Below are 27,651 nucleotides of genomic sequence, written 5' to 3' on the forward strand. Positions count from 1 at the left end.
ATAATGCACCTGCCCTGGAGGGGGCAGCAGTGAGGATCATAGGGAAAGGTGATTTTCTGCAGTGCTAGGCACATAGTAGGTACCCAACAGTAGTCTCCCTTTCTTCATCCTCCATGAACTCGCTCAAGGTGTGAGTTTGTATGGGATCTCACCTGGGATAAAAAGAGGCTAGAAAGAAGAGAAGGTTCTGAAATAGGAGAGGAGATGGGAGGCAGGAGGGGACTCCAATGAGGATGTAACAGCACAAGGCCTGGCCCCGGGCTGCTTCAAGAGTTGGCAAACTTCTGTAAAGGGTTGAATATTAAATATTTTAAGTTTTGTAGGCCAGATGGTATCTGTTGTCACTACCCAACTCTGCGATTATAGCAAGAAAGCAGCCTCAGACACTATGCAAATCAATGCCTGTGGCTGTGTGCCAATAAAACTTTATTTACAAAAAGATCTGGAGGGCTTTTGACCCATGGCCCTAGCTTGCCAAGCACAGTGTTGATCGAATGTGGATAAAGATGACAGTAAAAGCCCTAGGAGCTTTCATTCGGCAGTTATCACTTGCTGTGTGCCAACTGGCTTTCACACTGAACTTGTACCAAGACATGGGAGGAGAGTGTTTATCGTGAGCGTTTTGCAGATGAGGAAGCTGAGGCTCAGAGTGGGAGTCATTCAGTTGCAGGTGGTAGAGCTGGGACCACGTGAAGGTCTGTGTGGTTCCCAGGCCTGTGTCCTGAGCCTGAGGTCTCCAGCCCTCCACCTGCTCTGGTGCTCTCCCACCACTGAGCCCTGCCCTGGCCACCACCAGGGCTCTTGCTCTGACCTTGCACTGCAGACTGTCTCTGAAATGAGCACAGCCCTGGTCTCTGCAGGACCACTGCAGTCTGTTCCCTGGAGGCTGGGTCTGCTGATCCTGAGGCCTACAACTGCGTCCCTCTCCAAGGAACTGCCTTTGGCTGATGGAGCTGTCCCACTCAAGGCCACAGCCCTTCCCAAGGGGTGGCCTTGCATCTGGTGAAGTGGGACTTCAAAGGCCCAGTCCCCTTGACTCAATTTGGGACATTTCAAAAAGGAACATCTAGCTTCAGAGTTCACTTGGGACTGGCTGAGGCTTCTGCAGCAATCCTTCCGGTTCATGATCTTTCTCTCACCAACTTTGCTTTCTGTACTCCTGGGGGTGATGCTTCTGAGAGTGCTCCCCACTAAACTTGTAAATAAACTCCACTTTGGAGTCTGCTTCTAGGAGCCTGACTGGCGACAGCCCCTGGGCAGCCCCATCACCCAGCGCAGCCAAGCTCTCTGCACCTCCCAGCGCTGGGCTGGTCCTACAGAGGACACAGCCAGCCTGTCCCTATGCACTGTCCATGCCTCTCTCCAGCCTTCAGCAAGCCTAGGTGGTAAGTGCAGACAGTGGGTCAGAGTACACTGGGGTGGCCGCAACTCAGTCTTTCCTTCAGGAAGATCCGTGCACACCCATCCCCAGCCAGGAGGTTGGGAGGAGGGGCAGACTCTGAACTGGGCCTTGCAGCTGGCCTGGGGAGAGCTGGTGGAGAAGGGGTGACGTCCAGGAGGAGGGGAGCCTGGGCAAAGCCCTGCAGCTTAGATGGGCCTGGTCTGGCCTCAGGGGTGAGGAGGGTTGGACAGTGGGGGACCTGAGTGCCAGGTTGGGATGCTTCTCCCAGGCCACTGGAGAGCCACTGACGGGATTTAAGCAGGGGAGGGGTGTGCTCAGGACTTCCCTTTGGAAAGACCATCCTGGCTGCACACGGATGGTTCAGGAGGGAGACAATGTGGTGGGGTCCATGGCAGTGACCGGTCTACCAAGTGCCTGAGAGGTATTGAGGAAGGGTGATAGGTGACTGAGAGGGATGTGGGGGAGGAACAGTGTCCCAGAGTCAAGCGAGACTCTTAGGTTGAAACAGTGGTAAGTCCCTGAGGTGAGGCACTAGAGGAGGAGCAAGATGGAGAGGGTGTAGCACAGGTTGAGATGCACTAAGTGTGGGGAGCCCCCCAGGGTATTTATGGGCTTAACCCATTCACAGGTTCTGTAGATTAAGCTGTGGGCACTTTTGTGGTATTATTCACCCTACCACCCTTGGATTGAGGATGTGAGAAGTCATGGCCACAGCTCCCCCAGGCCAATCTAGGAGGGAGAAGAAGAGGTCACAGATCCAGGGTCCAGCCCACATGTCTGAGGCCTGGACTGGTGCCAGAGGCCTGGAAGTTAGCCATGGTCCTCTAAGCCTGAGCCTTCACTGCTGCCTGGAGCCTCTTCCTCGGAGAATGCTGGCTGAGTGAATGGATGAATAGCACGAGCAGGGGTGGACATCCAGAGGACCAGACAGTCAAGTGACCCCAGAAGCAGTTCTGATGAGCAACTCCAGGCAGAGATCCAGTAGAGGACAGGGGTCTTTTCTCTCTGCCTCCATTCCCATCTCCCTCTGATAAGGACTTGTAATCACATGGTTGGACCCATCCAGATAACCCACAGCAATCTCCCCATTTTAAGATCTTTAACTTAAACCATCTGCAAAGTCCCTTCTGCTATACAAGGTCCCATATTCATGGTTCCCAGGGATTGGAATGTGGAAGTCTTGGGGTGAGAGAGGCATTGTTCACCTGGGAATTAGTGATATAGAAGTCACCACCAAAGCCCCCCACGCCAACTTTCTCATGGACACTCTGCTGTTGGAAATATCCTCAGATTTTAAGAGCCAAATATTTCAAAAATTATCCCCTTTTAGAACAAAAAAAGATCCAGGACAAAAGAGAAGAAAAGGAAGCCAATGGAGAGCCGGCTTCGCTGGCAAGCCTCATTGGTAAGTATTTCTAATAAACTTTCACGCTTGGTGGGAGATCCTTTGCATGCTGACAAATTTCTCCTGAAATTTAGATGTCTTGTTCAGAGTAATAGCTATAGCACACAGGTGCCCAGCTGCTATTGTAAAATCAGTAAGCATTTAATTGAAACAAACGACTATAATAATAGTACATTATCCCTGCAGGCCGAGCGCCATCACAGTTTTAATTATTGAGTTAAGAGTCAGACTAATTTATCCTTTAAAGCAACAGCCCCATGCCTGGTTAGACTGATCATCCTGTTATGAATATGATGTCTCCAGCAGAGAAGAATGTGAATGGAAGGCAATTTGTTCCCTTCAAAGATGGTTTCGTCTTTGAAGGCAGATTTGTAGACACAGCCTGCTGAGCTGCTGGACCTGGGACTGCCCAGGTGAAGGTGTGAGGTTTCTGTTCAGGAGAGGATGGGGCCATGGTCCTTACGCCTCCTGTCTCTGGGATAGAGGCCCTCCTTCCTCTGTTTAGAGTCTGCGCTGGCTCCCTGCTTCATTCCAAGTGGAAGCCAAAGTCCTTACTGAGCACAAACCCCTCTAACACTCCCTGCTCCCCACCTGGTACCTCTCTTTCTCCTCCCTCTGCTACTCTGCCCTCACCCACCCAGCACATTCATCTCCTGCTGTTCCTTGGATGCCCAGGTGGGCCTTTCTATAGTTTGGTGCCTTCTTGCCCCCAGGAGACATTTGACATATTTGGAGAGATTTTTGGTTGTTAAAATTGGGAACATGACTGGCATAGACTATAGTTGGGGCACCTGGTGAGTAGAGGCCAGGGAAGCAGAGAACCACCCACAACGAGAGGATAGCCCCCCATGGCACAGAGCGACCCACCTCCAATGTCAATCACGCCGAGGCTGGAGGAAGCTGCTAAGTCAGTGATGGCCACTATGTGGAATCTTCTCCCCATCCAGAGAATACTCATCCTGCACACCCTCTCACCTCCTGCAAGTGGTGTTCAAGCCTCGCCTCTCCAGGGAGGCCTTAGCTGCACCCCAAGCTCAACACACAGGGGGCCAGCATCCCGGTCCCTGCTCACATGCTGAAGGACTTGCTCTAGTGTGTTGTCCACTGTCTCGCTCCCCTGGGGCAGAGGCCACCCCTGTTGCCACACTTAGTAAGTGCCAACTAGACACAGGTCTTAGTTGTGTTCACAGAATTGCTGCCCCAACTGGGACAGCACTTGACACCTAGCCGCTCAGTGAATGTCTGCTGAGTGAATGTCCACAGATTCCTGCCCTCCTTTCTCCTGTCCATGCCTCGGCCTCCACGCAGAGCACGTGCAGCCTCCTCGTGGCCCACAGCCCACCCCTCCTGCCAAGGTTGGCAGCCCGTTGCCTTTTCCTGGACAACAGCAGCAAGTCTCTTCACGCTGCTCAGGCATTTCTCCAAGGAGGTTTCTGCCAGACTCCCTCGTGTTCCTGGCTCATTCTCGGCTACTCCAGGACAGAAACGGGGGCCTGTGAACAGTCCAAGTCGTGGGGTCCACACCGACAGCCACAGGTCCCATGCAGAAAGGACCACCACACTGCACACAGCTCACAGGCCGGTGAGTGGACCAAGGCTATGCGGAGTGACAGGCACCGATGGCTGGCTGGGTTCCCTGTGGAACTCCCCGGCTGAGCAGACCGCAGGATCTAGGTACTCTGGTCGCCGCTCTTGGGAGTCCTGCTCCCGCACGCAATTCTCCCAGCATCAAAATGTTTTTTCCATTTTTTCCGCTACCGAGAAACAGCTATGGACCCAGCAGGCGCCAAGACAGCGAGACTCAGCAGGCAGTGGAGGGATCAGGCCACCCCTGTTGCCACACAGCGGCCTCCTCCTCCTGACCAGCGTCCAGCGAGGCTACGCGTTCCGGTGACCACAGGCTTCTCCCAGTCCCTGTGCCTTTTGTCCGGATTCCATAACCCAGTGGCAGGAGGGAGGTCCTCAACAGCCTGAGCTTCTTGGTAAGTAGTTAACGTCACCGGTGCTGGCACACGCTGAAGGACGGTCAAGGCTTTCTGTGTGTGCTCTGCTGGTGTAGGCAGAGTGGTTCACCCCAGCTCTCTTTTTCTTGTAAATTCTGTTATTTTTAGGAATTAGCAGGGTTTTCAGGAACGGGACTGTCCCATTAGAGTAGACACTTCTATAGTCATCTGCTATGTGCCAGGTACCGGGCTGAGCACGGGGATTCACTGTGACTGACAGGTGGCCCTGCCAGTGGAGCCAACTCCACAGCCACAGCAATACACTGCGCCGAGGATGTAAGATGGAGGGTCAAGGGTGGGCCAGGGGATCAGCAAGGCCAGTGACTGGCTGGAGTGGACGATAGCACGGAGGGGTGAGCAGGGCTGAGGCCCAGGCAGGGTCCAGGCTGGATGGGCCTCGAGTGCCAGGCAAAGGCCCTGGCCTTCATCCTGAAGGTCGCAGACATGTATACAGGAAGACCAGCTTGGCTGCTGAGGGCAGGTGAGGCTCAGTTAGATGACAGGGGCGTGGCGGATGCCAGGGGAGGGAGGCAGGATTGGAGACTGGCCAGGGAGCCAGGCCAAGGATGACAGCAGACCACTGCTGGTACTCACAGGCTGGTCGCATGGGAGAAGACGCTTGTCTGAAAGGTGGGGAGGGGTGGTCGCTGTGAGCAGATTGGGCTCAGGCACGATATCCAAGTGGGATTCTCCAGGTGGGGACAGGCTGACCATGGGGAACTGGTCTAGTGCCCAGAAGACGGGACTGAACAGTGGAAACTGGCCTGGGCTTCCCCATAGGGGGAGGGAGTTTCAGGGCGGCGAGGAGTGGCCAGCTGGTCCAATACAGCCCAAATCAAGTTTGATAAGGAGGGCACGTACCCAGGGGGGATCTGGCCATGTGGAGGCCACCAGCTCCCCTAACCAGAGCAGCTGTGGAGCTCTCAGGGGGCAGAGGCCCAAGTGAGCGGGAGGGTGGGCGGCCCCTTCCTGGGACTGTGAGGGGAAGACAGTAGGCAGGTGTGAGAGGACGGCTTTTAATTGGATGTGGAGGGAGATTGCTAGTGTGGAGGGTGTTGTTCCCATCCTGGCAATGCCCCAGGGACCCTAACTGCAGAACTGATGGACAATAGCAGGGACCACGTTCTCACCTTCTGTCCCAAGCCACCCTTTTAACAACCCTGTGAGACGGACGCTGCTATTTCCACTTCCCAGTGGAGTCTCAGAGAGGCTTGATCCAGCAGTCTGTCTGAAGCTCATAAGGAGCAGGGCTGGGGTCTGAATCCAGGTCTGGCTGATCCCTGTCTGAGCTCTGGCCACTGCTGAGGGCAGAGGGGTCAGTGTGGGCTGGGCTGGCCTTGCCACATCCTCTCACCCATAGCCACAGACTGCCTCAAAGGGTCTGGGTCTTGTTATCGCTGAGCTGGGAGTCAGCACAGAATTATCAGTCTTGTTTTGACTAATCTTTGCGGCTAATCTTTCTGTATCTTTGGGAGGGAACTGCTGGTCACAAACAATGACGGATCTCCTTGGAACCGCAGAGACTGCAGCAGACCTCAAGGGCAGGTTTGGTGTCAGGGACCACACTGCCAGGGCCAGGGCACTTTTAGGACCCTGTAGTTCACTGAGGCCACCGTGGCTACAAAGCTGGGGGAGCCAAAGACAGACCACCAAGGGATGAGAGCTCTGTCCTGCGGGCCTCGGGGAGCCAGGGTACTATGTGGGTGGAGGATGGCCCCGCCATCTTCTTTGCTCAGGGTGAGAGGTTAGAGGCGGAGTCAGGAGGCACCTGGGGCAGACTTGATGGGCAGGGCCCGGCAGAGCAGAGGAGGTGGACCACTGCCCTTGGTCAGGGGGGCCAATAACTGAAAATGTCCCATCCAATAGGAATCCTCCATCTTCCTGAACACGGTCTTCAGTTCCCATTTGGAAGGGGGCCTAATGCTCCTGCCCACGATCCTGGGCTGGAAGACTGTGTCGTGTGTATGGCAGGGAGCCTTCGTTCCCGTCTGAGTGATGAATGCACACTGTACTTCTTCAGCTGTCTGTCTGTCTGTCCCACTGGAATAAGTAAGCTCTGGGACCAGGGGTGGCCACCTTCTCTGCTCACTGCACAGGGCGTGGAGAGGGCCTGGTGCACAGGAGGCCTCCTGGATAGGCTGGATGAAGATGAATAAGTGCACAAAGGAATCCTAGTGGAACGCTGGGCAGCTCCACGGGTCTTGCAGCCCTAAGCATCGGAGTCAGGGTTACGTCCCCTTGCAGTGACGAGATGCCCGTGAACTTAATCCTGTTCCCAATACCAGCCCAGTTGCTGTGGAGGCTCTGCTGACCCCGTCCTTGGCTCTGCCTTGTGGGAATGTGGCAGCTCCTGGCCCAGCCCCTCCTCCCAGGGCCAGTCCACCTCCCTCACCCCGACTGCTTTTCTGCTTACCCGTCCCTGCCTCCAAGGGGCCTTCCCTGGTTCTCCCACCTGAATCAAGGTCCCTGGTGATCCCTCTGGTAGCACCTGTTACAACTGTAATGGCACGTTCACACAGGTGTGCACATGACTCTGGTCGTATTGGACGTGCGGATGGCGGCCACTTTGCTCTGAACCATCTCCCTGCTGCCGACTCCCAGGCCTGGCATACAGCAGGTACTCAGTAAATGTCCAGGGATGAGCCAGTGAGCCCAGGAGCTCTGAGCCCCAGACTGGCAGCTTCCCCAGACCCAGATGTCGTTCCTCTCCAAGCACTAGAGGGACAGCACACCCCAGTCCTGCTTCCCCTGTCCTGCTGGCCACCAGCGGCCCCACACTGTGTTCCTGCCTGAATCTCCTTGCACCTAGATGCTGGCCCAAGTCAGCTGGCCCTGATGCCCCTGGGGACCCACGGGAGCTGGACTGGCCACTCATCTCTCTGGGTTCCCTCACTGAAGGGGCAGAGATGGAATCCCACTGGTGCCCCACTGGTGATAGGCGAGAGCAGGGGACAGGTCAGGCAGGAAGATCTGCACCTGCCTAGGCCCCAGGGGAGCTGGGAGTGGGCAGGGTCTGCAGGGTGGGCTGAGGGTGGCTGAGCATGCTCAGAGGTTCCTGGCAGGTGGTGGGACCCCCATGTGAGAGAGAAACAGGCGAGGGTGACCCGCCCCCCTCCTTCTCAATGCCGAATGTTCTACACTCAGAATTAGCACGTGGGCTAATTAAAACCATCTTTCCAAAGAATTTATTACAGGATATTCTGAGCTAATTATAAATTCTCTGAGGCTGATCCGGAGCAGTTTGCTAATGCAGTGTTGAAATCTCTTTGGCCACCCTCGTTTCAATTATTCATCAGGCCCCACAACAGTTGTGAACTGTAATTTAAACAGTCAGCTCATGAATATTCAATTAACACAACAAACACTGGTGTGTTTTACTGCCTCCCCGCTCAATATTTTGTCTCCTCATCCGTGTTTACATGTTTTTATGAACTCTCTAGGAAAGTACTGCTGCTTGAAGTCCCTGGTTAAGCCGGGACTGAAGTGCCAGGAGGCGGAGGAGGCAGAGGCTCCCACACCCCTTCTGAGAGCAGCAGTGGGTGGTCAGGCTGGAGGTGCTCTGCCAGAGCACAGAGAGGGCAAGGACGAGCCCTGAGGCCACACAGTGGATCCCATGCTCAGATAGGACTTGTAGTTCTGGGGAGGTTCCCACTGCCAACTCTGCCACAAATTAATTGGCAAAGGGGGAGGGGGACATCAGGCCTCTGAGACAATGTCCAGAAGGCAGAGCAAGCCAGGCATTCCTTGATCCCCAGCCTCTATGGGCATCAGCCAAATGTTGCCTGACCAGGTGGTGCTGTTCAAGGCTGGTTCTTGTCCCCTTCGTAGCCACATGTCCCATCCACCCCCTGAGCTTCGGCCTCCCAACCCACGAGCAGCTCTGAGGTCCCCAGGACAGCTCCTTCCACCCTCTCCAGGTGACAGGCACTATGGTGACTCCCACTTCTCCAGATGGGGAAACTGAGGCTCTGAAGGCTAAGTAGTGGCTCTGGGTACAGCTGGGCTTGGGCCAGGCTGCTGGGCCCCGTGGTCCCTCTTCTCCACTGAGGACGGAGGTGCTGTCTTGGGGCCGAGTAGGGCTGTCACTCATTCCTTGTGAGGATCCGGAAACATGGATGTGGGAAAAAGTGACACTTTCCAGCCATTACATTAATCGTAAAAACTTTTGCAATCTACACAATCCAGTGGTGACATGGCTGGGGAACGCCAGTGTCTTGGCACTGTTGGTCAGGGGTAAGTGATGTGCCCCCTTGCTGGGCAGCACGGAGGGAGTGGAGCAGCAACACTGGACAGACGGACCTGGCTGGAGCACTTCCCCACTCATCGAGTAGCTCCATGACCTTGAGTCACATCACCTTAAGCCAGGGCCTGGCTCAGGTGGCTGTTTGAAAATTCTGTAATGCATAAGGACGCCCCCTGCCCGGAACACATCACAGCGGTCCCCGTCACTACCATGTCATCCTAATCTAAAATACTTGCCAACATGCTTCAAAATGAACAAGCCTCCCAGGCCGCCCCCCCCCCACCCCATTCAAATTTATCAAACACAGTTATTGAGCACCTACTGTGCGTCAGGCACTGACTAGGTGCTGGGGATGCAGCAGGGAATAAAGCAAACCGGGCCCGCTCTCAGGGCACACAGAGGAACATGTCATAGTGACACAGAGGAAAAGAAAGCAGGGAAGATGAGTGAGAAGGTCCAGAGGAGGTGGGTGCAATTTTAGAAACCGGGGCCAGAAAAGGCCACATGGAGAAGGTGACATCGGCCTCCCTGTCTAAGACTCAAAAGAGGTATGGGAACATGCTGTTCAGACACCCGAGAAGAGCATTTCAGGCAGAGGGAAAGAAGGGCAAATGGCCTGGGGTCAGGCATATGCCTGGACCAGGGAGGAGGCCAGGCATAAGCAGGACAGGTGAGGCGCAGGCTGTGCAGAGGAGGTGGGCCTCCCTCTGAGACAGGCGTGAAGGCACCAAACGGCCCTGAGCCAGAGCCTCATTGAGACTCACAGGAGTCGAGGAGGACCACAGCATGACCCAGATGTCTGAGAAAAGGGAGCTGTCACACATGGAGACCAGGAGCAGGCAGTGGAGGACGTACCTGGCCCTGGGTTGGTTGGTTATTTATTTATTTATGATACTGGAGACTGAACCCAGAGGTAGGGGCTCTATCCCCGAGCCACATCCCCAGCACTTTTATTTTTTTATTTTGAGATAAGATCTCACTAAGTTGCTGAGGCTGGCCTTGAACTTGCCATCCTTCTGCCTTGGTTTTCCCTGTTGCTGGAACTACAGGCTGCACTACCATGCCCGGCCCAGGGCCTTGGTTTTTAAGTTACATATCCGTAGAGACCTTCATGCTGGAGATTAAAGCTTGGAAGTTATCAGTGCCTATAGGGCACTTAATGCCACGAGCCTGGATCGGACGGTGACATGAAGGATCCTGAGGGCGGGTAAGGGAGAGGCCCAAGGTCTGGCTGAACGGAGGAGACGGAGGCGGAGGGAGGAGAGAAGCCAGGAGAGGGCACATTCTGGAAGCCAGTGAAGAGCTGAGCGAGGATGAAGAGTAACCGCGTGACGGGCTGATGACCAGGAGAGTGAGACGAGGGCTCAGGACTGCCCCAGGAGCCACAGCCAACCACACGGAGGGCCATTTCCACCCAGAAGGGGCGAGAGGAGAACGTGGGAGGAGGACGGCCAGACGACTATTTCAAGGAGTTCCAGAGCCCCGAAGGAAAGGCACAGAGATACAGAACCTGAAAAGGCGAGCCCACAGGATGTTGGTTGGAAGATTTTGCTGTGTTGCTGTTGCAGAGGGTTTCTCCTCCGGGGCACCGATATTTTGGGATGATTCTCGGTTGTGATGATTCTCGTCTGGCCTTTACCAACTCCAGTTGTGACATTCAAAAAATACCTCCAGAAGTCACCAAACATCCCCTGGAGGACAAAACTGTTCTAGTTCAGAACCTCTGATGTAGTAGAAGCTCTTGGGGCCCTGCCCAGGTCGCCTTCACTGGGCCGGCTCCCCACCTGTCAGCCCCTGTGAATACTGGCTGGGAAAGTCTCATAGCTGTCCCCTTCCCCAGAATACTGGTCAACAGATGCCACTGACCCCAGGGAGCTACTCAACCCCCAACCTATGGCCAGTGACCAACCAACACTGGACCACAGGAGGTCAACCCCTTTGCCCTATGAAGCAAGGGGCTGGTGCCATTCATGCTCCAGAGCTCCCTGTGGGTCAGGCTGAGGCTCCTCTCCAGCTGAGGGACACGTGTTGACCTGTCCTAACACACTTCTAGCTCCCTCTCCCAAGACTCCACCCTCAAAAGTCATGTTCACATCCCCTACGGTACCCATGTAGAGAAAGATCAGCATTTGGCCAAATGTCCGTCAACAGAAGGTTCAGAATGCAACACCCATACAGCAGCAAGAAGAAGAAAAGGACCTACAGTTATGGACATAGACCCGTTACACTCTGTCACAGGAAACCAGCCAAGAACAGCTCGACAGAACAGACTAGAAGCAGAAGAAGGCACCGTATCATGTTCCCCTTCATGTGCCTAAATGCAAGAAAGATATGACTGAAAAGAGACTCAGCCAATGGTAGGTGGCTCAGTAGTTATTTGTACATAGTGCAATTTTAATGAATTTATTTTTCCTTTGTATTTGCTTGTGCAAAATACAAAATACAATGAAATATATATCAAATCCACAAAGCTATGCTTTGGGAAGAAAGAAGAAAAAGATGTGAGAACATTTCATTTCAAAATTTACAAGATACAAAGCCATACTCGGAAAAAAAAAGGACAGCAATAAACTTTTTATTATTAAACAATAAACAATAAAAGTAAATGAGTTAAAGAATCGAAAATGAAAAATTTAAACTTCTACAGAAAGAAAGAGGAAGAGATTAATAAACACAAAAGGGAAAATGAATAAATTAAGAGAAAGAAAAGTCATAGAATTGAAACATAACTCTTGAGAGGTCTCTCAGGAAAACGCATAAACAAAAATAGATAAGCCAATAACACGGGTAGGCCTCCAGGAGAGATGAGGCTGAGAAAAGAAAGAACCAGATGTATACAGCTGCAGGGTGGGAAGGGGTGTAATTACAGGGATCAAGCCCACAAAAATGATAAGAGAATATCATATACAATCAATGGTAATAATTGTCTAGATATTGGTGTAATAAGCTGTTTATTTAAGAAGACGGTGTAACCTTAATACAGAAGGATGTGGAAAATGTCTATAAAAAGAAAGTGTCATGGTTTAGATGTGGCACCCCCCAAAAGCTCACATGTGAGGCAATGCAAGAAGGTTTGGAGGAGAAATGATTGGGCCATAGCCTTAACCTAATCAGCGAATCCATCCCTGATGGGATTAACTGGGTAGTGACTGGCAGGTGGAGTGTGGCTGGAGGAGGTGGTTCACTGGGGGCGTGGCTGTGGGGTATATATTTTTTATTTGGTGAGTAGAGTCTCTCTCTGCTTTTTGACCATCATGTGAGCTGCTTCCCTCTGCCACACTCTTCCTCCATGACGTCCTGCCTCATCTGAGCCCTGTGGAATGGAGTCTGCTGTCTATGGACTGAGACCTCTGAAGCCATGAGCCCCTGAATAAACTTTTCCTCCTCTACAATTGTTCTGCTTGGGTCTTTTAGACACAGCTGTGAAAAAAGCTGACTAAAACAGAAAGCCACAGACCCATGTTATTATGAAAAATGCATTTTATTAAAGAAAAATCCTAAGTAAAATAGTAAATTAAATCCAGCTTCATTAAAACATCCGTGTTTGTCTGTATGTTCACCTATGTCAGTATCCACACACACGGTCACTAGTACTGGGGAAACTATCGATAAATTCATCCCCTCCCTGTACCAAGGAAGGAAAACCATTTGAGTGTTTCAGTGCAAAGTTAGCAGGACCTGATAAAACGCCACAGAAATTATGAGTAAGTGGAAAAATGAAGAATTTTTTAAAAATATGCTAAAGAGGGGCTGGGGTTGTGGCTCAGCAGTAGAGCACTGGCGTAGCACATGCGAGGCCCTGGGTTCGATCCCCAGCACCACATAAAAAGTAAATAAATAAAGCAAAGGTATTGTTCCAACTACAACTAAAAAATAAATATTTAAAAAATATATGCTAAAGAAAATGAGTTCATGCCAAGTGTGAATGGCAGTGCTGATAAACTGGGGAGAAGACAAAAGACAAAGGCCACTTGTCCCTGCTATTCATCACTCCAAGTGACAGTTCAACTGGATGCAAGGCAAGAAACTGGAAAGCAGTTTCTTGGTGGATGTGAAAGACATTCAGAAATCCCCAAACCTCAAATGCTAAGAAATTCTAATTCGAGGCCGTCAGATAAAAATTAATGCAAGAGCTGGACACAGCGGCGCACGCCTGTAATCCCAGTGGCTCCGGAGGCTGAGGCAGGAGGATTGCAAGTTCAAAGCAACTTGGCAAGGCCCTAAGCGACTTAGTGAGACCCTGTCTCTAAATAAAAAATAAAAAGGGCTGGGGATGTGGCGCAGTAGCTAAGCGCCCCTGGGGTTCTATCCTCATTACTGAAGGAATAATAATAATTCTACAAGAGAGACTATGACAATTCAGAGTGGCTGCTTCTGTGACGTTCTTTGGGGCACAGTAGAAGTGAATGACAGATGTCTGCATTTTGCTTCCCCTACCACACCGACCTCCCACTTACCAGCGAACAAGTTAGCGAGCATAAAGCTCTAATCATGACAGCAATGCAAGCATATGAAACTGTAAAGAAGAAAGTGTGAAGAACAGGAGGGGGTGTGTGTAGCTCAATGGCAACTGCCTAGCATGAGCCAGGCCCTGGCCCCTTCCCCAGCACTATCAAAAAAAAGAAAAAAAAAGAAAAAAAACCAAACAAGAAATATGTTGGTTTCACACACATGTGCAAATATATATAATATATAAAACTAGAAGGAGAGGCAAACATTATTTATATAAGTGGAAATTCACATTGTTTTCTGAATAATACAATATAATGATATAAATTGTCCCCATCTTAATCTGTTGATGAAATTCCAATAGTCTCATAAAAGCGACTTAAAAATACATGTGGAAGAAGAAATGGATGCACTTCACCGGGAAAAAAAAAAAAGAACTTTGGGCAAACTGTGTTGCCAGATGTTAAAACGTACTATAAAGCCAAAGTAATTTTAAAAGTGTGGTAAGTGCTACCGTCATTATCTCTAAACAGAACAAATAAGAAAGAAAGTTCGGCAAGGACGTGGGGGCAAACAGCGACTAACAGACCGGGAAGAAGCCCCTCTGTCCTTGGTCCCCCCCAGAGGCCAGCCCTGCACTGAAGCCTACAGTTAGTCGCTCCCACCTCCAGTCCCTCCCTCTCCCCCCAACGGATCTCTTCCTGTGCCCAATCCTATTTGCAGGCTGCTTCCTGGTGGACTTGAACTCAAACTACCAGACCCCTCTGGGAGAAAACTGTACTTATTTGATAGAAATATATTGATAGTTTGCTGAGGGTTGGGGGGACCCCAAGGATGCTCAGTCAGACCCGAGGGTCCCTGTTACGGTTTGGATGTGAGGTGTCCCCCCAAAACTCACGTGTGAGACAATGCAAGAAGGTTCAGGGGAGAAATGACTGGATGGTGAGAGTCGTAACCCAGCAGTGAATTGATCCCTGAAGGGATCAACCTGTCACTAGAGGCAGGTGGGGTGTGGCTGGAGAAGTGGTTAACTGGGGGCGTGGCTGGGGGCATGGCTTTGGATTCTGGCGCTGGAGCCCTCTCTCTGCTTCATGATCACCATGATCACTGTGATCAGCTTCCCTCTGCCTCACTCTTCCACCATGGGGTTCAGCCTCACCCCCAGCCCTGAGGAAGGAGCCAGCCTTCTCTGGACTAAGAGATCTGAAACTGTGAGCCTCAAATAAACTCTCCCTCCCCTACAGTTGTGCTGGTCAGATTCCTTTAGTCACAGCAGTGAAGAACTTGACTAAAATAGTCCCCAAACCAGCTTCTAAGTCAGGGAATCCTGTATGTGGGGGTCCTCAGCTTTCCAGGGGAAAGTCTGGATCCTAGGTCCAGAGACCCCCAGGCTGTGGGATCACCACGGGCAACAGCACCTACAGGAGCCCCACCAGGCCCAGGCCATGGGCAGTGACGGGAGATGGTTGCCATGACAACCACAAAGAGGCGTGGAGACACAGGAGTGTGCAGACGGAGGGGGACACCCCACAACTTGGCTTACCAACACTTGGGCAGGGGGGTGTTTGGGGAGAGCCAGAAAGCATGGAGTCTTCCGTGTGGGTTAGCAGAGAGAGAGAGAGAGAGAAAAGAGGCTCACACAGAGAGCGCTTGGAGACAAGCGGCAGCATTTTTATGACCACGGTGCTGAGCACTTTATAAGCATTTAATTTTCCAAACGACCCCATGAGGTGTGGATTGTTAACACATTCATTTTCCACCCAAGCAAATTAAAGTTCCACCGGAGCACCTGTTCCACACGGCAGGTGGCTACAGAACACCGGTCTACACCCAGGTCTGTTCAAGTCCAAAGCCAGGGAGGTGAATCAAGGCAGTGTGGCAGCCCCTCTGGGCAGGGCAGGGCACAGAGACGCAGCGGGAGTGTTGAGGTTAAGGGGCTGTAGCGGAGGCCAAGCTCCTGTCCCCAGAGGACAGTTCTGTCCCCAGTGTAGCTGGCTGGTCACTGCTCACTCATGCCGTCAACGCCTATCTGGGGAGCAGGTCTCCCACTGTGTGCAGCGGGGGGCTGCTCCCTCCTGCTTTTGGGGACCCCTCTACAGGTAGTTATGGGAAGACAGCTCCAGTTTAATGTGACCAGGGTCACCCCAGTAGGCGCACGCCAAAGGACACGGGCCATCTGCCTGCTGGAGGTGATTCACTTCCACGCCGGGACACAGGAGCAGTGGGTAAGAACAGTCAAGCTCACAGGCAGACAACAGGCAGGGCTGACGGGAGTCTTGTGTGCTCAGACGTAGGGTTCTGAGCCCTGGGGTTCCCAAGGGAGAGGAGGGGTGCCGTGGGAGGGGCTGGTGACCATCTCGGGCTGACCCTTTGGTTCAAGGATCTTAGCTGAAGGTCCTGCAATTTGTTGTCACTCTGTGCTTTTGACCAAGTCCTGATTCTCCTGGTCCAGCTGCTGCCAGTGCTACAGATGTCCGGCTCGAGTCCTTCTGTCCAACTGCTCCTGCTCTGTCCTCCCATGATCCTGAAGGTGGGCTTTGCTGAGACACCCCACCTGAGCAATCACACACGGCCCTCAGGAGGAGCCAGGGGAACTTTGCCTCCTGCTGGTACAGAGGCCCCTGGACCCCCCACCCTGGTCTCCTCTCTGTCTTTATTATGTCTTGTTCCTGACTCGCGTGGGCCTTTGTGCACGGTCCCAGGAAGCTTCACCGGGACAAGGCTCTGCAATTTAAGGAGACCTGGAGTCCTGTGGTCACGGGGTGGGAACTGTCTACACCAAAGTATGGGCTCCGAGGCCTGTGCCGATGGTGGGGGAGGGGAAGGGGAGACTCGGAGCCAGGCAGCTCTTCTGGTTCCTGGGGGGAACCTTCAAGGGTGTGGTGAAATCCTCCGGGCAAATAAGCACCAGGTCAGGGACTCCACCTGGGAAGCCACTGTCCAGCGGTTCCAGGCAGGTTCCCCACCCCCAGGAGCTGGTGGGGAGGGGCGCTGGCCCAGCCCAGTCTGTGGCCCTGGGTGTCGGAGGGGCCTGAGGACCTGCATCTCTAACAAGCTCCGGGGATGCTGGAGCCACTGCGCAGAGCAGCACCTTTAAGAGCCAGTGGGTGGTGAGGGCTGCTGGAGCCCCACCCAGACACACCCTGGCCGTGCTGCCTGCCCAGGGCCCATGCTGCCCTCTCATTTAGGAAACTGCCCCTAGCCATGGGAGTCTCGGTGCCCAGAAGTTATGCACTAGCTCTTCCCCCTCCTTGTCTGCAACCAAACACTGACTGACACTCCCGTGGTGATGCACATGTCAGCCACTCTGTGGTCTGGTTCATACTCCGGCGCTCCCCGTGGGACCAGGCAGAAGCCCTTCAGCACAGATTGGATACATCTAGAATATCTCATTCACTCCTCATAACAACCCGTGAAGAAACTGTGGCACAGAGAGGTTAAGGAGTTTGGCTGAGGTCACACAGCTGTCTACACATGCAGCAGACACTGCCTGACCCCAGAGCCCTCCCTCCTAACCACTGGGCTCTCCTGACCCGTGACTTTGATCTGCAACCTGAAGGACAACAGCCTCTCTCTGGCCCATTCACTAAACGACTTAGAGATGCACCCTTCCTCCACCCTGGCCACAGTGCCCCGGGGTAACTTGGGTTCTGTCCATTCTGCAGAAGAAAAAAAGAGAGGCTGGGAGGAAAGCGACCTGCCTCAGGCAATCCGTCCTAGCGGCAGGACAGGAAGAGGACCCAGGCTTCCCGCCTCCTGGCCTGGGTATCCGTTTCTGGGGTGAGGAGAGGAAGAGCTAAGAACGCCTCCCTCGGTTGGAGAGAGCTCCCCCAGAACACAGGCCGCTCACTCACTTCCTTTCCTTTTCCTCTACCTCTGGGATCCAGTCCCAGCCTGTTTTATTTCTTATGTTATTTTTTCACTGTTGCTCAGCCTGGCCTTGAACTTGGCAATCCACCCGACTCAGCCTTCCAAATAGCTGAGAGTACACACATGGGTCACCATGCTCGGGCACCCCCTGCCCGTCTGAATCCCGGGTATATATCTGAAAAATGAGGATAAAGTCGGGATGAGACAAAGTCAGGATGAGACACAGTGGACCGCACTGTTAGAACAGGCCTCGGGGCCCCATCTGACTTATTCTCCAGCAATGATGAACTCAGCACTCTAAATTTGAGAGGTGTTTACACAGCACTCAATCTTCATTCCATTCATACAGTCAATCAACAAACCCTCTCCAGATACCTGCTGTACCCCACCCTGGAAGCTAGGCACCAGGAACATTGACTGGCACACTGGATTCTCACGGTCACCTCCTGCGGCAGCCGACATTGGCTCCATCTTACTGGAGGCTCAGAAGAAGTGCCCACGGTCACCCACCAGGCAGAGCAGAGACGGCAGGACTCCACACTCTCAATTCAGTGCTACGCGTGGGCACCAGGCTGCCACCAGAGCAGCTCACGGCCCGAGGACACCTCACAGGGAGTTTTTCCTGGACAAGCCACGCGCCCTCCCGGGAGCGTTAATATTTAGATGAGTTTTATTTGTCTTGCTGTCCTTTATGAAGACTCCGCCGGGTTCTAAATGGACAAAGCCACAAGACGAGAGAAGCCGCACGAGAGGGACTTTTTATTATCCAGCCAGAGCCGGGGAAATGACTCCAATGAATCTCCCGTTTTATGGGCTCCAGACATTCCACGGAGCCAGAGATGGCTTCTCAGGAAAGCCGACGGTACATTAAAAGCTCATTTTCCCAAACATGGTTCTGAATATGCGCTGGGAGGAAAGGGCCATTAGACGAGCCGTACAGGAGCCGGGCTGATGAATGGGGCTGCGCCTCCCCAGCCCTCCCTCCTGACTGGGGAGCAGCCAGGAGCTCCCGCTGCCAGGCTTGGCACCCTGCCTGGAATGACGGTTAAACACCTGGCCCCTGCACTCCCGGAGGCGGGAGGTCAGGGCACCGATTAGCAGCCTGGCAGCGGGTGGAGAGGGCGGTTCCCAGAGCAGCTAAGGGGCCATAAACCATGACAAACTGTTTCATGAATTCTAGCAGAAGAGTAGATGGCTCTGAACAGGAAGGTCCGTACAGGGGTGAAGATTGCTTATTTCTGGTTTTGGCCACTGTCCTCTGGTCCCCAGGGCTCAGCCCCAAGGCCACCACCTCCAGGAAGCCCTCCCTGCCTTCACTCACCTCTGAGCCCCGCAGAACTTCCACTGTGAGCTCTGAGCCGCTCAGCTTCACGCTGTGGTCGTTTATGAGCGTGACTGGCTCCGCTGGGGCTAGATACGGCCCGTGGGGCTCAGTCCTGGCTCAGTGTCACGCCCTTGCTCATTCGCTCACTCCCTCACTCATCGGAAGCCCTCATAGGTGAGATTTGGAGCCCAGGCTCCTTCCCAGGGTGGAGGATTACAGAAGAGACAAATATAGAGCACTTACTTAAGTGGGGGCCAGGCACACAGTAGGTGTTAAATAGGTATCAGCAGAGCACAGTTACAGGAAATGCATCCATTCATTAACAAAAGTTCCCTAGAGGGTCAAACGAAGTGTGGCCCATGCTGTCCAGAGGCCAAGACAAGACGTCTGGCCACACGCGTGTGCAGGGGCAGTGCGCCAGGGCTGGCCGTTGTGGTTCTGCCATGGAGGATGCTCCACGCTGGCGGGTCGCCGTGCCAGCCCCTGCCTACCAAAGAAGATGCGAAGCCCTTGGCTCAGGGAAAGTCCACTGGCTGCCGTTCTGTACCCCCCATCTGCTCCCAGACTGAGCCCCGAGGGCCTCCTCCAATCTCCCCTGCCCAGGTATCACTCACAAGCATTCTGCACACCTTCTACAGGGCCAAGAGCACCGGGCTGGAGTCGAGACCTAGCTGCATGTTCTGGCTCGGCCCTGTTTCTAACCAGGGTCAAGTTAATCTCTCCTTCTGTTCATTCAGAACCAAACAGATATTGAAGCTGGGCCCCTGGCTAGGTGCTGGTGCCAGGCCTGGCCTTCAGGCTATCCCAGGCTGACAGAGAAGATGAGCACATAAATGGGCAGCCACAGACAATCATGAATTTAGACTGTTCCCACATTTATGTAAAGACTTATGTAAATTTTTGATACATTGTTTATCATGTTTTTTCTTTTGTGGGTGTTAACTGGGTTCTTAAAATTAACTGCTGCATTAAGCCAGGTTTGGTGGCACTCACCTATAATCCCAGCGAGTCAGGAGGCTGAAGCAGGAGGATTGCAAGTTGGAGGCCAGTCTCTGCAACTTAGCAAGGCCCTAAGCAATTTAGTAAGACCTTGTCTTGAAATAAAAAATCTGAAGAGCTGGGGATGTTGCTCAATGTTTAAGCACCCTGGGTTTAGTCCCTGGTGCCCCAAACAAAAACCAAACAAAACTATTGCATTAAAATATTATTTACTAAGTTTTCTGGGCACTACCTTAACTTTGATGATTGAGGCTGCACATGCCTCTTCCTCGTTTCAGCCAAGAGGGTCCAGAAAACCCCAGGGAGAAGACTTCTTAACTAGGTTCTAATGCAAGGAATATGAGTTCCCCAGGATGAGGAGGGGAAGAACCTTTTAAGCAGAGGGGAGAGCATGCAGGGGTGCCCGACCAGGGTTGATTCTGGCCCCCAGTAGACATTTGGCAGTGTCTAGAGAGATTTTTTTCTGGGCGGGGATACCAGAGATTGAACTTTTGGTCTCACTGAGTCGCTTAGCACCTCGCCGTGGCTGAGGCTGGCTTTGAACTCGCGATTCTCCTACCTCAGTTTTCCTGAACTGCTGAGATTACAGGCGTGCGTCACCACGCCTGGCTACAAAGATTTTTAAATTTGATTTTGACTAGGGAAGAAGGACTAGAAGCCAGGAATAATGGGTGGAGGCCAGGGATGTGGCTAGACACCTGCCAATGCCCAGGACAGCCACCTGCAACGGAGAGTCATCCATTGTCAGTGTGCGGAAGTTGAGAACCAGGGTGGCCTCATCGCGGCACACAGAGCTGCCTCAGGCCGACCTCGTAGCCCTTCTAAGCCTCAGTTTCTGCTTCTGAAAAATGGGAATTATAATGATGCCTTGTCACAAGGCCACCAGGAGGAGGAAAGGACGCCATTTTTGCATAATAAATAAACACGTATGTGCTCAATAAACGTCCAGGCCCACATTGGAAACATCTCGAACTTCAGAGCAAATGGTTCTCAAAAGAGACAACGCCCCCAGGTTCCAAAGAAAACTTCCACACAGAAGAGAACATGTTTTGTTCTTTTCTGACCTTCCTTCTGGAGAAAACCATGAATCTTATCTCCCAACCAATGTGATCCGGAGCGTGGAGAGCTAGCCCGCGCGGAGTCTTATCACTGGCTTGAGTTTTAACAGGGAGTGAATTTTTATGACCGAGTTGTAAACCTTTGCAGAAATCATTTTTAAACTAAAAAACGCTGACAGATTCTTAACTACCATAGCTGCTAAATTAAGCATGAGGGATGGGGTGGGAGGGGTGTGTGTGGAAGAAAATAAAAGTGGCCTAAAAGAGTTAGTGGAGGTAAAATAATCTTCATTAAAAATAGAAAAACAAACACACGCGCAAAAATCTTTTGTGTTCAACTTCACACTCGTACATCATAATGTTCCAGTAAAAGGCCATTTCCCCTGAGATAATAAAAGAATTGAATTTTTCCTTATCGGTCATCTATTTTTCTAGCCCAAGCTATTACTCCCGCTCTGGGGTTGCTAGGCAACAAGAAATATTAATAGCAGCTTTTATTAGCTTAGCTTTTGCAGCCGAGTACCAGAATGAGAAAATGGGGAACATAAATGTGTTACATAAATCTTTCAACCTTTCAGAGCTGGTGTTAGTCTCTGTTTTCATAATGATTTATTGAAGTGATGGTTCATTTATAAGAAAAAGGAGTGCAGGATAAGAAAACGAAGCAGCCCCTGCAGGAGTGTTTGAAAATAAATAATTATAGCAGGGGAGCCAAAGCTGTTTAAAGCCATTTTTCTGAGTTTTAGAAAATGTAAAAAGACATATTTCTTTTGCTTACTGCCTCTGAAAAACAGGGGGAGGGGTTTTTATCCATACGCTGATGCTTACAAAGAAACCTTGAGCCTCTTGTTAGTTACCCCACTGAGGACTGTCGGAGGCCCATTGTGGAGATCTGTACCCTGACTCCCACACCCAGAGGGATATTAGACAAAACATGGCACCCCTGTTTTTACTCTGATGGATCTGTCCCCTGGTCACAAGGCCAAAAGGAGTTGCCTCGGGGCCCTGCTCTTTGGCAAGTTGTGGAACTGTCACTTTTCTGTTGCTATTAAGCTCCAAGTCCTGACCAAGGTCCCAGTGAAAGTGATATGCTCTCCCCGGCCGGCCCACAGCTGCCCCGTCTCCAGCCACCGGGGCCTTTGATCTGTCTTCCCAATGCCCACTTCTCGGACCCACGTCCGTGGGCAAAAGCTCATGCCCAGCAAGTCAGGCTGGACAAATATAGAGACGAGGCTGAAGCCACCAAACCCTGTCAATAAAATGAATGCATGAACAAACACAGTGGCTTGCACTTCTCGAAAGCCTACTATGCCCCACGTCACCTACAGCTGTCACTGAAACTTCCTAAGTTCCTATGAGCAAGGAACCTTACCTCTGTTGTGCAGATGAGGAAACTGAGGCTGAGGGAGGAGGGCTCCCTTGCTCTGGGCACAGGGTGGGGAGGTAACGAGTGTGTGTGGGGGGCAGCTGGGTTTGAACTTAGGTCGGCCTGAGCACAGAGCCTAAGCTTCTAACTACTGGATGATACTAAATGTCACAACAAAAGCACACAGAAAAACAGAACGTCATCACAGCAGATGACAAAAGGGGCCACACAGTCCGGCCTCCTTGCATCCACCCCTTCCACAGTGTGACTGCCATCTCTCCCTTCAAGAGGCGAGGTCTATTTCGACACCATGGACTCTGGTCACATGACTGGCTTTGGTGCATGGGACCACAGCAAATGTGATGCCGACAGAGGTTGAAAAGTGCCTGCACGCTGGGGCTCACCAAGCTGCCACCATTACCACCCAAACAAGCCCAGGTCCCCATGTGATGAGAGACCTGTGGCCAAGCCATTCCATGAGTCCCAGCTGACATTGGGCCAAGTACTGAGATGTCCACAAGAATCTTGGACCATATAGTCCCAGGTAAGCTGCAAGCTGACCCCAGAAATCACCTGAGCCATGGAGATCAAAAGAACTACCCTGCTGGCTCACAGAGAATTAACAAGAATTCATTGCGCTAAGCCACCAAGTGTGGGGTGGTTTGTTACACAGCAAACTAACTGATGCAATCATAAAACAAAGACACTTATGCATTGAGAATTATAAAAAGAATCCATTGGACTAAGTGATCTCTATTGCTCCCCTGTGGCTTTGAAGTCCAGAGGAATAAAGGTTGGGGGGCATTTGGTCCCTGTGTTTCAATTCACGTGAATCCAACAGGGACAGATCAAGCCTCCTTGGGGGAGGAAGGAACAAGCAGGGCAGGGTTGGCAGGAAGGGAGATTGGAGGGGAAGAGCTCCCAGCAGGAAGAGCAGGCGGGAGGGGTCAGGAGGTCTCTGAAGGACCCCCCAGAGTCAATACACAGGCCCTGCCCCTGAGCTGTGGGCTAGCTCATGGAAACCATCTCTCCAGCCAGCTGCAAGTGGTCACTAAGGTACTGTCCCCCAACAGCCCACCCCAGAACACTGGCCCAGGACTTAGGGTGGGAGTCCCTGGGCCTGGCCCCAGCCCTGGGTGTGCTGGGAGAAGGACGCGTTCTGGAAGGATGCTTTGAGACAGGGATCTGAATTCAGCACAAAGATCTAAAACTCAGCACAAGGGACTTTGATCCAAGTTCACAGGATGTGAGCCTCTGGTCAGTGGCCTGGGTGGCAACGGCGGTGGGGAAGTCTACTGAACCTCAAACCCATATGCTTGTCCAGTGTGGCTCAGCTGACAAGGTGATGTGCCCATTTTCCTGCTGGTGATTTCCCTGGAGCTGGGGTCCCCATCTCCATTTCACAGATGGAAAAACTGAGGTTGAGAGAGAAGCCATCGTCTAAGTTCCCCGAGAAAGCTGGGGGCAGAATGTTTGAATGACCCCTGTTTCCACCTCTGTGTTCCCTGGGGCCTGCGACTGGACCATAAAACCCCAGTGACCCAGAGAGGTCAGCCTGGGAAACCCAGAATCCTGGGCCAGCAGGATCCACGGCAAGTGGGACCTGAGCTTTTCAGGAACCCATTGCCCCTTGGCTCCGGCCTCTCCGCGCCCCAGCCCCTTCCAGGAGCTTCTCTGGCTTCAGGGAAGGTCCAAGCTCCAGGGGAACTCGTCTGAGAGCATCAGACTCCATCCCTTCCCAGGATAACCCTCCCCGGGGAAACCAGGCCCGTCAGCGCCGACGTTTCCCAAGGGCGACTCCCAAATAAATGATTTCAGACTTAACAGAAGCCGCTTAATAAATTCCACTCTTCGAGTTTCTTTGGGTATTTTAGAAACTGATTTATACATACAATATCTCTCTCAAAATGAGACAATCAACACAGGATAAAATTATTGAGTTATGAAAATAGGGGTCAGATGGAGGTGCCGCGCTTTAAATTAAACCGGCAAAATATATCTTTCATACTAAATTGACTCTTTTTGTCTTGGAAATGAATGTTTAATCAGTTAAGACGCCGAAGTCGAGGGAGAAGCCTTGAGCATATTTAATTCTGTAGAGGGACCCGATTCCAATACTGCCCGTGATTCCTGCTGGCAGCCAGACCTTTAAAGGAGAAGGGCCAACATCACATGGGCCAGTGGGGCCGAGCCAGCCGGGCAGGGGACCGGAAGGAAGGGGTGGCCTCTGGGGTCTGAGCCAAGGGGTTCCTGGCATTTATGAGATGACTGGCCTTGTCCCTCTCTGCAGGGACAACATCTCTGGCACATGGCACCCTGTGTCATAACACCTGGCACACCTTAGCATCAGGGCGTCCTCTGAGCCACCTGCAGCAGGACTGCACCATCCCTCGGACACCTGGTGAAATTAGAAAGTGGCCAGGAGGGGACCCAGCTGGGCTGGAATTCAGGTTTTACTGTTTAAGAACCCGATGGCATTAAATCACTCATAAAGTACTTACAGAACCCATTCTGTGTCAGGCGTCACCTCCTGTATGGAGTGATAATGACAGTTTCTAAGGGGTACCTGCTGACCCTTGACTATGCTAAGCACCCCCAGGGCCTACTAGTACTCGTGGTACTGAGTGTTCCCATTGTACAGATGAGGCATTAGAGACAAGGATCAGACTTTGTATCCTTGAACTCATTAGAATACTTGTACTCCTTTGATCGTGTTTCCTCCCTGCAAAAGGCAGAGCCTCCAGTTAGGAAGCGATAACCCCACATCTGAGTCGGCACCCAGAGCACCGTACCCTGACCCTAGTACAACATTGCTTCATTTTTTAGAAACAGGGTGTATTAGTCAGCTTTGCATCACTATAACAAAATACCAGACACAGGTGACTTACGAAGAAAAGAGAGATTTATTTTAGTTCACAGTTCTGGAGGCTCAAATCCAAGATGGAGGGGCCACATTGGTTTAGGCCTCTGGCAAGGGCAGCCTCTCGCAGCGGGAGGGGGCACAAGAGCAGTGGTTACATCTTGAGCCAGGAAACAGAGAAAGAGAGGAAGAGACCAGGGACCCACAACCCCTTTGGAGGGCACACCCCCAAGAATGTAAGGACTCCCACTAGGTCCCTTCTCTTAAAAGCCCATAGCACCTCCTAATATGCCATCTTGGGGACCATGCTGGATACTGCCTGGGGCCACCATCCATACTCAAACCATAGGGTAGCCTTCGCTCCATCTACACAGAGTTCCTCTGACGTCTTATAATAGCTCCTGAGCTCAGAGCACTGGCTAGTACCTTGTAGGTGCTCAATATGGAGCAATGGCTGGTACCAACCTAGTAGGCGCTCAATAAAGGAGCCTGTATTAGGTTAAAAAAAAGTTCCACTTACACCAAGATATCAGGCCCTAATCCTGGGAATCCATAAATGTCACTGTATTGGAAAAAAAAGGGTCTTTGCAAAGGTGACTAAGTCAAGGATCTTGAGATGGAAAGATGATCTTGGCCTAGCCCTAAATGTCATCACAAGTGTTCTTAGAAGAGGGGCAGAAGGGCATCCACTGACAGAAAAGAAGGCAGTGTCGGGTGGAGGCTGGGACCGGAGAGACCTGGCTGCAAGCCAGGAGTTACAAGAGGCGAGGACAGATTCTCCCCAGAGCCTCTGGAGGAAGTGTGGCCCTCCTGGTACTTAATTGCAGCCCAGGGTCCTGATTTGGGAGCCTGCGGATTTGCAGTCATTTGAGCAGCTGCAGAAAACACACCCCCCTGCTTCCTCAGAGCCTCCGTCCCCTGGGCTGAGCCCTCCCGGCTCCCCCCTCTCAGTGGAGCAGGCCTCCACTGGCTCTTGACACCCAGCAGGTGCTAACACAAATCCCACATCACCCGGGCAGCATGCGCGACACCCAGGGACTTCCCCTTCACCCTGCAGTTCCCACGAGTTTAACAGTCTGTCATTAGGGGCCTCTCGCCTCTTGGCCAGACAGACCCAGCGTTCAGACCCATGTTCTTATCTGGCTTCCCAGTTGGTGCAGGCCTCTCCCGGTAATAGGGTCGGCTTATCTTTCATTACATAAGGAGCGAATATAAAATCCAGCGAACCCTTGCAAAGTCAGGCTAATGGAAGAATTAAGGCCATCTGAATGGAAGAAGCATCCGAAACATGAACTCGTTATAGAGAAATCTGGAAATGACTACAAAGTGCCTGTTTGGATGGAGCCCAAGACAAGCATTTCTCGAAGGAGCCACGAGGGGTTATCTTTGATAAATAGATGACATGCTTTGTAATTATCTGAGCTTCTATTACCTGGGGTCCTACAAGTGCACCTGGGAGTTTCTGCAACCTGTTCCTTTGGGTAAAGGAGATTAAAGAGGGCTGGGGCCATTCCACTACAGCAGGAGCTTGTTTTTATTACTAATAATAACAATAGCAAATGCTCCCTGATTATTCACTCTCTGCCAGACATATTACTAAGACTTTGCGTACATTATCTCAGATGGGCTTCAGTAGGACCTGGGGGCAGGGCTGTGATCATTCCAAGACAAGGGAACGGAGGCCCAGAGGTGCAGCCAGGATTGATCTTCTGTCCACGCACTAACCACACCCGACGCCGTCTCCCTTAGCCACCAGCACGTGAGCCGGCCACCTGTGGCCCAGGACTGCAGCCGTCCCCACCCCCGCACGGCAGCTCTCATGACAAAGGTGTCCACCTGGTCCTGTCCTTGTTTGTGTGACCATAAATCCTGGAGGAGTGAGGGTCTTGTGGGTAAGTCAGCTGGACAGCAGCTGAGGTGTCCACCTGCGGCTGAGGTGGAATTAAGGTCGTGGACCATGGAAGCCATCAGAATGGGTAGGTCTCTTAGAAGCAGCAGCCGAGGACCTGCATTATTGGAAGCCCCCAAAGGAAAGTGTCCCCTGAGAAGCAGAGCATCAGTTTTCACTGAGCTCTTTAGGGGTCTTGAGGGGGCTCCCCCCTTCTCCTTTTATTTCTCACCTGGCGTCACGAACAAAACCAAACCAAACCGTGAGTGGCTTAAACACAGAGTCCCCACCAGGGTTTTCAAGCAGAGGAATTTGTTGGCAATAAAAGAGTCAACAATTAAGAAATGAAAGAGGGTTCAGATGGTCAGCGAACGAGCGGTGTCTAGAGGTCCTAGGTGTCTGCCCCACTGAGCCACAAACTGGGCTGTGGCTTCTGAGCAGCCACTACAGAGGTGAACCCATCCCACCCGACACCGCGGGGCTCTGATGGGAAAGTCAAGCAAGCAGCCCCTCCTCCTGCCACTGGGGTGTGCGTGACCCAAGCTGACAAAAGCCTCCTAGGACACAGTGGCAGGTCAGCGTCGCTCAGTCATGGTGGTTCCTGGGAGACAGGGGCCTTCCCGAGACATGAGGAGTGTGCTGGAAGCCATCAGTCCTGCTGTGTGGACGTAGGCATGTGACGGGGCCCTAAGGACACAGCTGGAGTTCCTGGATTGAGCCATGCCTGAAACCCTTTGTCCACCCTTGGGTATTTCAGGCTTTTTTTTTTTTTTTTTTTTTTTTT

The 27,651-nt window shown here is 52.2% G+C and overlaps 1 protein-coding gene across 5 annotated transcripts in view; it reads right to left on the reverse strand.

Annotated features, from left to right (window-relative positions):
- The window catches only part of Tox2 (TOX high mobility group box family member 2), a 127,176-nt gene that overhangs the window by 18,868 nt on the left and 80,657 nt on the right, over positions 1 to 27,651 (reverse strand). The gene's annotated exons all lie outside the window — the stretch shown is intronic.

The sequence above is a fragment of the Marmota marmota genome, unplaced genomic scaffold (genome assembly GCF_001458135.2).
Source record: "Marmota marmota marmota unplaced genomic scaffold, marMar, whole genome shotgun sequence".
Classification (NCBI taxonomy): Eukaryota; Metazoa; Chordata; class Mammalia; order Rodentia; family Sciuridae; genus Marmota; species Marmota marmota.